This window comes from Macaca mulatta, chromosome 17 (assembly GCF_049350105.2).
Source record: "Macaca mulatta isolate MMU2019108-1 chromosome 17, T2T-MMU8v2.0, whole genome shotgun sequence".
Lineage (NCBI taxonomy): Eukaryota > Metazoa > Chordata > Mammalia > Primates > Cercopithecidae > Macaca > Macaca mulatta.
In genome coordinates this window covers 35,781,887-35,792,426 of record NC_133422.1, presented here as the reverse complement: position 1 = coordinate 35,792,426, position 10,540 = coordinate 35,781,887, and the positions used below count along the sequence as shown (strand labels likewise).

At 37.6% G+C, this 10,540-nt stretch overlaps 1 pseudogene; it reads left to right on the top strand.

The window, feature by feature from the left end:
* Positions 1-772: 772 nt before the first annotated feature.
* LOC100424628 (olfactory receptor 5L1-like) overlaps positions 773-10,540 on the top strand; it is a 56,009-nt pseudogene continuing 46,241 nt past the window's right edge.

Sequence of the window (10,540 nt, the reverse complement as noted above, 5' to 3'; positions counted from 1 at the left end):
ATAGAATCATTTACTCTGAGAAATGCTGTGGTTTTCTTAATTGGAAAATGGTATAGAAAGTCAAATCTTGTTGCTGTGCATGCCCAAAACTACAAAAAAATGTTGCATTAAGGTCTCTCAATTGACACAATGAGGAAAACTATGTGTTTACTCACCCATGCATGTAGATATATCTATTTATAGTTCTATATGTTAATATCTGTATCAATAGAAAGCTAAACATACATTTATGTAGATCTCTCTTACTCTAATCTTTCTTCCCCCCCGCCCCGCCCCAGGCTGGAATGCAATGGCCGGTTCTTGGCTCACTGCAACCTCTGCTTCCCAGGTACAAGCGATTCTCCTGCCTCAGCCTTCGGAGTAGCTGGATTCACAGGTGCCCGCCACCATCGCTGGCTAATTTTTGTACTTTTAGTAGAGACGTGATTTCACCATATTGGCCAGGCTAATCTCGAACTCCTGACTTGAGGTGATCTGCCTGCCTTGACCTCCCAAAGTGCTGGGATGACAGGTGTGAGCAACTGTGTCTGGCCTATTCTAATCTTTTACAACACAGATCAATGTAGCTTCTTCTCTTTACTTACGTGTAACATTTCTTTTTTTTTTTTTTTTTTAACATTTCACAAAAAGTTTTATTCTTTGCTGATAAGATTAACTATCCAACTTTTTCTGATGTCTTTTTACAGGATACAGCCAAAACTAAAATTTAGACTATATAATGAAGAATAATTTTTAAGTTTCTTTTTCCTCCAATCTCATATAAGTTGGAGACATGGGCAAGGAAAACTGCACCGCTCTGGCTGAGTTCATTCTCCTCGGACTATCAGATGTCCCTGAGTTGAGAGGCGGCCTTTTCCTGCTGTTCCTTCTCATCTATGGAGTCATGTTTTTAGCCAACCTGGGCATGATTGCACTGATTCAGGTCTGCTTTCAGCTCCACACCCCCATGTACTTTTTCCTCAGCCATTTGTCCTTTGTAGATTTCTGCTATTCCTCAATAATTGTGCCAAAGATGTTGGCTAATATCTTCAGCAAGGACAAAGCCATCTCCTTCCTGGGGTGCATGGTGCAATTCTAATTGTTTTGCACTTGTGTGGTCACTGAGGTCTTCCTGCTGGCTGTGATGGCCTATGACTGCTTTGTGGCCATCTGTAACCCCTTGCTGTACATGGTCACCATGTCTCAGAAGCTGCGTGTGGAGCTGGCATCTTGCTGCTACTTCTGTGGGACGGTGTGTTCTCTGATTCACTTGTGCTTAGCTCTGAGGATCCCCTTCTATAGATCTAATGTGATAAACCACTTCTTCTGTGATCTGCCTCCTCTCTTAAGTCTTGCTTGCTCTAATATCACTCTGAATGAGGCGCTGCTGTTCCTGGTGACCATTTTGAATGAGAGCGTTACCATCGTGATCATCCTGACCTCCTATCTGCTAATTCTTTTTTTTTTTTTTAATTTTGACTATTTTTTTAAATTTATTTATTATTATTATACTTTAAGTTCTAGGGTACATGTGCATAACGTGCAGGTTTGTTACATATGTATACTTGTGGCACAAGACAGGGATGCCCTCTCTCACCACTCCATTCAACATAGTGTTGGAAGTTCTGGCTAGGGCAATTAGGCAAGAGAAAGAAATCAAGGGTATTCAGTTAGGAAAAGAAGAAGTCAAACTGTCCCTGTTTGCAGATGACATGATTGTATATTTAGAAAACCCCATTGTCTCAGCCCAAAATCTCCTTAAGCTGATAAGCAACTTCAGCAAAGTCTCAGGATACAAAATTAATGTGCAAAAATCACAAGCATTCTTATACACCAGTAACAGACAAACAGAGAGCCAAATCAGGAATGAACTTCCATTCACAATTGCTTCAAAGAGAATAAAATACCTAGGAATCCAACTTACAAGGGATGTAAAGGACCTCTTCAAGGAGAACTACAAACCACTGCTCAGTGAAATAAAAGAGGACACAAACAAATGGAAGAACATACCATGCTCATGGATAGGAAGAATCAATAACGTGTAACGTTTCATTCCAGCATTGGAAAACTTGATTCTGAACATGTTTCATTCACTTAGTCTTCCAATTCCATTACATGTATATAGTAATTTCAGAATTATTAACCCCTACCCCCTTGGGAAAGAAAAACTTTATCTGTGAGAATACAGTACTTATATATGATTCCTTTTGATGTTAGTCTTACAGACTCCTCTCAGTTTTAAATTTACCGTGCTGAACCCTGATAATCACTACCTAAGCCAGGTGGTTAGGGTTTACATCGAGAATTGTAAGTCATATTGAATGCCCTGGTTGTGGTTTAATAAGTATTGCAATTTACTTCTGTGATTCCAAAAGTCTCCCCAAAATATCTTACCCTAGTCTGAACAAATTAAAAAAAAAAAAAATAGATAAATCCCATTTTGGAATCATTAGACAAAATACCTAAAAGAATACTTCTCAAAACTGTCAAAGTCTTCAAAAACAAGGAATGTCAGAGAAACTGTCACAGTCAAAAGGACTCTATGAGAACATCAATAATACATGTAATGTGGAATCCTCAGTGAATATTGGAACAGAAAAAGACATTAGGGAAAAATAAAGATTCTAAATAATGCATGTTCTTTTGTTAATAAGAGTTTATCAATATTTAAATTAATTGTGACGAGTGTAACATAACAATGTAAGATGTTAAAAATAAGTGCAACCGGATATGGGGTACACAGAAACTCTCTGTATTATGTTTGCTATAATATTGTAAATCTAAAGTAAAAATATTAAAAACAAATGCCAAAATGTGTATTTTTTTCTATTAAGATTACCAATATACAAAAGTATAGAATATTTTAGTAAATCATTAAAATATATAAAATGTATCTAACGAAATAAATTTCTAGTGGGTTAATGTGGCTTATGTACACATTCATTTTAGATAAAATAATGAACAAAAAGTGATATGTATCTAACCTCTGAAATATATAGAATATAACTAAATATTTTGTTGCTCTATTCCAGTAGTAATCTTTTCCAGGTTTCTATCACTGTATCATTCAAATTTACTTCAAGTGTTATATGCATGTGTGTTGTTTTAACTAATATAAAAGTGTCAAAATCTGAGAATTGTGTACTTTCCAACTTTGCATTCCATCATATAACATAATTCGTGGTTTGTTACACAAGCAATATTTATTGAAATACTGACCAAATAAATGAATAAGGACATATTGTTTAGGCATATAAAGATGAATGTAATATCAAAACACAATCAGATATCACTGTAGAATAGTTTAAATTGTTAAAAAAAACCAAACTTTTTTCACTGTAAATGTGAAAATATTTTCTTAAGTTTGCTGTCATGTAATATCATATAAGATGATTTTAAAATTAATAGTCTGAATCAAACCAATATCATTTAAAAATAGTTAAGAAACAGATCTTGGAAAAATATGTCTTCAAAAATGAGATAGGTGCATACATCCAATTATTATGCAAAATGTGACACTTAAATGTCTTTAACCCTCCAAAAGTTTCCTGCAAATATATATTCATGATTTTCAGTAGGTTAAAAACCACAGAACTGTACATTTTTAAATGATGAAAATAATGATATATTAATTACATCCCAATTAACGAAACAGAAATTAAGCAAATATAAAGATTTTAAGCATGTGATTCCATTCATAAACATGACGTTTTCAAATTTTAGAAAGTTAATTATATAAAAACATAGCAATTGGTGAAGAATACATTATTTATAATGCAAAAACAAGTGAAAAGTGTTTTTATGACAGAGCAAGACATGTGTTATGTATTAAATATATCTTTATTTGCATCATTGTAAATAACACAATGGCAACTGTTATAACATAAATTTTTGTAATGTTTTAATAGGCATAGGTAAGCATAAGACATTGCTTTGGAGTACTGTTCAGCCAAAGTAATTAAATGAGAAGTCAATAGGAATCAGACCAATTATTTGCTTTACATGACTTAGATTAATCTAACAATAGATTTTAGAGGATCGGGGAAATGTTTGAATACAATGTTTCAGATAATCCTCTACAAATACTAGTTCTCTCAGCAGTGTTTTTGAAAGGCATTGGGAGATAGCAATTGAGAGACTGAATAACCAAAAAAACCTAGACTGCAACTAACCTCTATATTGCTATTTGAAAGAATAATCAGTGCTATGTTGAACAGGAGTTGTGAGAGAGAGCATCCTTGTCTTGTGCTGGTTTTCAAGGAGAATGTTTCCAGCTTTTGCCCATTCATTATGATATTGGTTGTGGGTTTGTCATAAATGACTCGTTACTTTGAGGTGTGTTTCTTCAATACCTAGTTTATTGAGAGTTTTTAACATGAAGGGATACTGAGTTTTATCAAAGGCCTTTTCTGCATCTATTAAGATAATCATGTGGTTTTTGTCTTTAGTTCCATTTATGTGGTGAATTATGTTTATTTATTTGCATATGTTGAACCAGCCTTGCATCCCAGAGATGAAGCTGGCGTGATTGTGGTGGATAAGTCTTCGGATGTGCTGCTAGATTCGGTGTGCCAGTATTTTATTGAGAATTTTTGCATCTATGTTCATCTAGGATATTGGCCTGAAGATTTTTTTGTTGTTGTCTCTTGGCCAGGTTTTGTTATCAGGATGATCCTGGATTCATAAAATGAATCTGGGAGTTCATCCTTTCATTTATTTGGAATAGTCTCAAAAGAAATAGTACTAGCTTTTCTTTGTACCTCTGGTAGAATTCAACATAAATCCATCTGGTCCTGGGCTTTTTTTGGTTGATAGTCTGTTTGTTACTGCCTTGATTTCAGACTTCGTTATTGGCCTACTCAGAGATTCATCTTTTTTCTGGCTCCGTCTTGGGAGGATGTATGTGTTCAGGAATTTATCTATTTCTACAAGATTTTCTGGTTTACTTGCATAGAGGTGTTCATAGTAGTCTCTGATAGTTGTTTCTATTTCTGTGGGGTCAGTGGTGATACTCCTTTTTTTTATTATTATACTTTAAGTTCTGGGATAAATGTGCAGAAAGTGCAGGTTTGTTACATAGGTATACACATGCCATAGTGGTTTACTGAACCCATTAACCGATCATCTACATTAGGTATTTCTCCTAATGCTATCCCCCCGCTCAGCCTCTAATCCCCTGACAGGACCTGGTGTGTGATGTTCCCCTCCCTGTGTCCAGGTGTTCTCATTATTCAACTATGCCAATTATTCAATTCTGCCTTATAGATTCTTGATATTAGCCCTTTGTCAGGTGCGCAGATTGCAAAAATTTTCTCCCATTCTGTAGGTTGCCTGTTAATTCTGATGATAGTTTATTTTGCTGTGCAAAAGCTCTTTAGTTTAATTAGGTCCCATTTGCCAATTTTGGCTTTTGTTGCCATTGCTTTTGATGTTTTAGTCATGAAGTCTTTGCCCGTGCCTATGTCCTGAATGGTATTGCCCAGGTTTTCTTCTAGGATGTTTATGGTTTTAGGTCTTATGTTTAAGTTTTTAATCTATCTTGAGTTAATTTTTTATAAGGTGTAAGGACAGGGTCATTGCCTCCATTTGATTCTTCTCTCTTTTCTTATTAGTCTAGATGAAGATCTGATATCCAGAATCTATAAGGAACTTAAACAAATGTACGAGAAAAAACCAAACAACCCCACTGAAAAGTGGGCAAAGGACAGGAGCAGACACTTCTCAAAAAAGACATAAATGCAGCCAACAAACATATGAAACAAACAAAAAAAGCTCAACATCACTGATCATTAGAGAAATGCAAATCAAAACCACAATGAGATACCATCTCACACCACAGAATGATGATTATTAAGAAGTCAAGAAACAACAGATGCTGACGAGGCTGCAGAGAAATAGGAACATTTTTACATTGTTGGTGGGAATGTAAATTAGTTCAACCATTGTGGAAGACAGTGTGACAATCCCTCAAAGACCTGCAACCAGAAATACCATTTGACCCAGCAATCCCATTACTGAGTATATACCCTAAGGAATAGAAATCATTCTATTATAAAGATACATGCAAATGTATATTCATTGCAGCACTAGTCACAGTAACAAAGACATGGAATCAACTCCAATGCTCATCAATGATAGACTGGATAAAGATAATGTGGTACATATACATCATGGAATACTATGCAGCCATAAAAAAGAATGAGATCATGTCCTTTGCAGGGACATGAATGGAGCTGGAAGCCATTATCCTCTGCAAACTACCACAGGAGCAGAAAACCAAATATCACATGTTGTTACTTACAAGTGGTAGCTGAACAATGTGAACACATAGACACAGAGAGGGGAACAACACACACTGGGGTCTGTCAGAAGGTAGGAGAGAAGAAAGCATCAGAAAAAAATAACTAATTCATGCTGGGCTTAATACCTGGGTGATGGGTTGGTAAGTGCAGTGTATCACCATGGCACATGTTTACCTGTGTAACAAACTGCACATCCTGCACATGTACCCTGGAACAAAAAATATAAAAATAATAAAAAATAAAAGAATAATCAGGTGCCTTAACCATTAGCTAATGAGAAGGTAGACTTTATATTCTCTGTATAAATTAATGAAGTAAAGATACATGTTTAATCAGACAAAGCAAAACACTGTGAAGATTTAAAATTTCTGCAAGAAGGCATTATGGATCTGTGTTTTTAAAATAACAAACATGGAATTCTAACATCCTTGATTTCTATTTCTTAAAGCATAGAGAACGAATTTATCCTGGACATGGAATAAAACATCTAACTCAGATATTAACAATTCTCAGTAAAGTACCCACAAAATATGAGCCTGTGACCAATTTAATTGTTCACAGTATTCTTTAAAGAATTTGAACTATATATATGTATAGGTAAGCAAATAAGTTAGTTTTTTTTTAATATGGTGTTATTTACCATAACTTTGTTTGTATTGATAGAAACCTTTCAAAATGTATGATTAGAATAGCATAACTCTGTTTGTGAATTCTGTTAAAGAAGAGTGCTGGTGGTCCAAAAAAGTAATTTATAATTTTTCTGAAAGTCATCTGCATACAGCTACTTTCCACGTGGTAAGTTCATATGATCATTTCATCCTGAAGTAGTAGCAAATGTTTTAGGTACTAATGGCAAAGAATGGGGAGTGAAATATATTTCTGCTTTAACCCTCCAGGAAATTGCTCTGATTTTTCAAGAAAAATAATTACTAACAGTGCTGATTCTTGCAGTCAGGTTCCCGTCTGTTAATGGGACACTATCAATCCTATGACTCAATCAGTAACTTGATTGGCACATTGGAATTATCCTTCCTAATATATACAATTAAATAAACCACAAATGCAAGTCATATTGTCCTCCGTGATGTGCAATATAAAACTGCTCTTATAGCTGTTTCTTTACTATTATGTATTTGTCCTTCTCAATGGACTGGGAGCTCTATAAGACATAAGACCGTATCTCCCTCTCCCTCATTGCATTTCCCTGGACACTTGGCACAATTGTTGACACATTTTAAGCTCTCAATAAGCGTTTGCTGAATTTAAAACAAATCTTCATGTCCTGTGAATTCCAACTCATTAATATATTTATAATCTGTGGCCTCTCTCCATCTCCACTGTAATGACTTTCATTACCATCCTGTCATTTCTAGCCTTACTTCTTTTCCATCTTTTCCCTGTATTGCATCCTGAGAGGCTTTTTAAACATATGCCTCTTGTCTTCCAGTCATAAGTGTAAGGGTCCTCATTGGGTCACTAATGATCTTGTGATATAGCTATTTGTTGTTGCTATTGTTTATGTAAAACTGTAACTGTTCATTTTGCCACTTGGCTAACACCACCAGATTAATAATATCTCTTACTGAATCTCTGTATTCCAGACATATAGAGCCACCTGTATGTTCTTGAAAGTGTTATTTATTTATTTACCACTAAAGTTCACAGTATCTTTTCTGATGAAAACACACTTCCATGAAACTCTACTTGGCTAACACCAGATATTATCCATGTCTCAGACCAGATATCAACAATAAGATATAGATGCAATCAACTTTTATGATATAGTTTGAATATATGTGTCTTTCCAAAATTTATAGGTTGATAATCACTAATGTGATAGTATTAAAAAGTAGGACCTTTAGCACATTATTAGGTCATGAAGGCTTTGACTTCATAAATGAATTAGTGATCTTATAAAAGGGCTTTAAGGGCTGGGCATGGTGGCTCACGCTTGTAATCCCAACACTTTAGGAGGCTGAAGCAAATGGATCGCTTGAGCTCAGGAGTTTGAAACCAGCGGTGGCAACATGGTGAGACCCCATCTCTACTAAAAATGCAAAAGTAATAAGCCAGGAGTGGTGGTTCATGCCTGTGGTCTCAGCTACTCAGGAGGCTGAGGTGGAAGCATCACTTGGACCCCGGGGGTGGAAGTTGCAGTGAGCTGAGGTCATAACACTGCACTCCAGTCTGTGTGACAGAGAGAGTCTCTGTCTCAAAAACAAATAAATTAACTAATTAAAAAACTAAAAAGGCATTAAGGACTTACCTTGCCTAATTTTTGCCCTTCTGAAACTTATATCATGTGAGGACACAAAGATGGCACCATCTATGAAGAATGGGCTTTTGCCAAACACCAAATCTGCTGGCACTTTGATCTTGGACTTCACAGCCTCCAGAACTGTGAAAACTAATGTTTTTCTTGTCTATAAATTACCTATTTTTAAGTATTTTGTTATAGCTGTACAAATGGACTTAGAAATTGGTACCACAAAGTGGGGCCTTACTAAACAGTTACCTAAACATGTGAAAGCACCTTTGAAACTGGGTAATGGATAGAGGCTAAAAATATGTCAATGTCCTAAAAGTAGCTATAGTGTATAACACAGCATTAAAAGCAATTCTGGAGAGGGCTCAGAAGAAGACAGCTGTAAGGAAAGCCTAATGCTCTTAGAGATTATTTAAGTAGTCATGATCAGAATGCAAGTAGAAATATAGACAATGAGGTCCATTTGTATGAGGTCTCAGATTGAAATGTGAAACAAGGTCTTGAAAACTGGGAGTTGTGGAAATGCTATAGAACACAGAAACTTAGGATGGCCACATACAGAAAGGAAGAAAGCATCTCCCTTGACCATTGTATCCCGCAGAAAAGAACAACGTGGAACAGGAAGGGACAGCTTACTGTGAGAATAAAAGGTACTCAAGAGAGCCTCAGTGGCCCCTATCACAGTTGCACAATTGCAGACACTTGCAGTCTTGGCCACTAGAAAATACTGTGGTGTTGGAGGGATGAATGCAGCTTAGGAAGCTGCCTGCAGTTCACAGAGCTGCTCTACTCCAGAGAAGATGCCCATGCTATGACCTACCACCCACGGCCCAAGCTGCTGCTGTGCTGTATCAGAGCCACTGAAACAGACACCCAGAGAAAAGGTCACATTTCCTGTTGCTAGCGGGACCTGGGTACCCACTCAGTGCAGCAGGTAAGTTCAGTGCTCTGACTTTAGGGATTTGGACCTTGGGCACAGTAAAAACCAGTGACCTGCCTCAAGGGACTTAGATCCCATGGCCAGTGAAGAAGCAGCAACATCCAGCACCTCAGCCTCTGAGGACCTGGAGCCAGTCCTGGTGTAGCACAGTAGTCATGGTCAACAGTAGACAATATGGTGCTCTGTCCTCTGGGGAAACTAGGCCCCAGCCTAGCAGAGCAACTGCATTCCCAGGTGCCAGAGCTGACATGTCATACTGTCACCCAAAGAAGCCAAGTCTTGGCTAATCTGTGCCACCTCACCCTCTTGGCCAAACAGCCACTGTGTGCAACATCTCTGGAGCTGGTGGATCGGCCATCCAGATTACAAGCTGCCAGGGCACCCTACGTCCCTTGGAAGTGGAGTCATTATTGCACTGCTCTCTACTCCATGAAGTCTAAGCTACATCTGTGCTCAGTTGCTCCTGTGTTTTTTTGTATCTAAAAGCTCCCAGCCTCACAAAGCCTGGGCCACTGCTGTGTTCCACCACCAAAGGGTTCAGAATCACCACTATATAGTATCTATCTCCTCTCCTGGTGGCTGATTTGCCACTATGCCTGTTGGCTTTGGAACTTGAATTATAGCTGTGTCCTGCTCCCCAGGACCTGACCCTATGAAACACTTTTATTATTCCCCTCGGAGCCATCCAGTGCTACGCCCTGACTCCCAGGATTTTATTTGATGCTCAAAGCACCTTGCCCTACTCTACTGGCACCCAGATTCCCCAGAGTATAGGACACCAAGGTAGTTAGGGTGCCCAAGCAGCCACAATCACTCTGCTGGACCTGGACTCTAGTCCCTTGGAGGGTGAGGTGCTGGGAAACCCCCAGGATGAGAGCTATAGGTACATACCTCCCCCTTATACCTGAACTAATAGGGGAATACCTGAGAATCACAGTCTTCATCTTTGTGGGAGAGCTACTTCTACAAATGTCTTCGAGAGTGAATCTATGCCCATGTCATAGCTGCCGTAATAGTTCAGCAAAGCACTGAGGAAAGAACCCTAGCTCAACA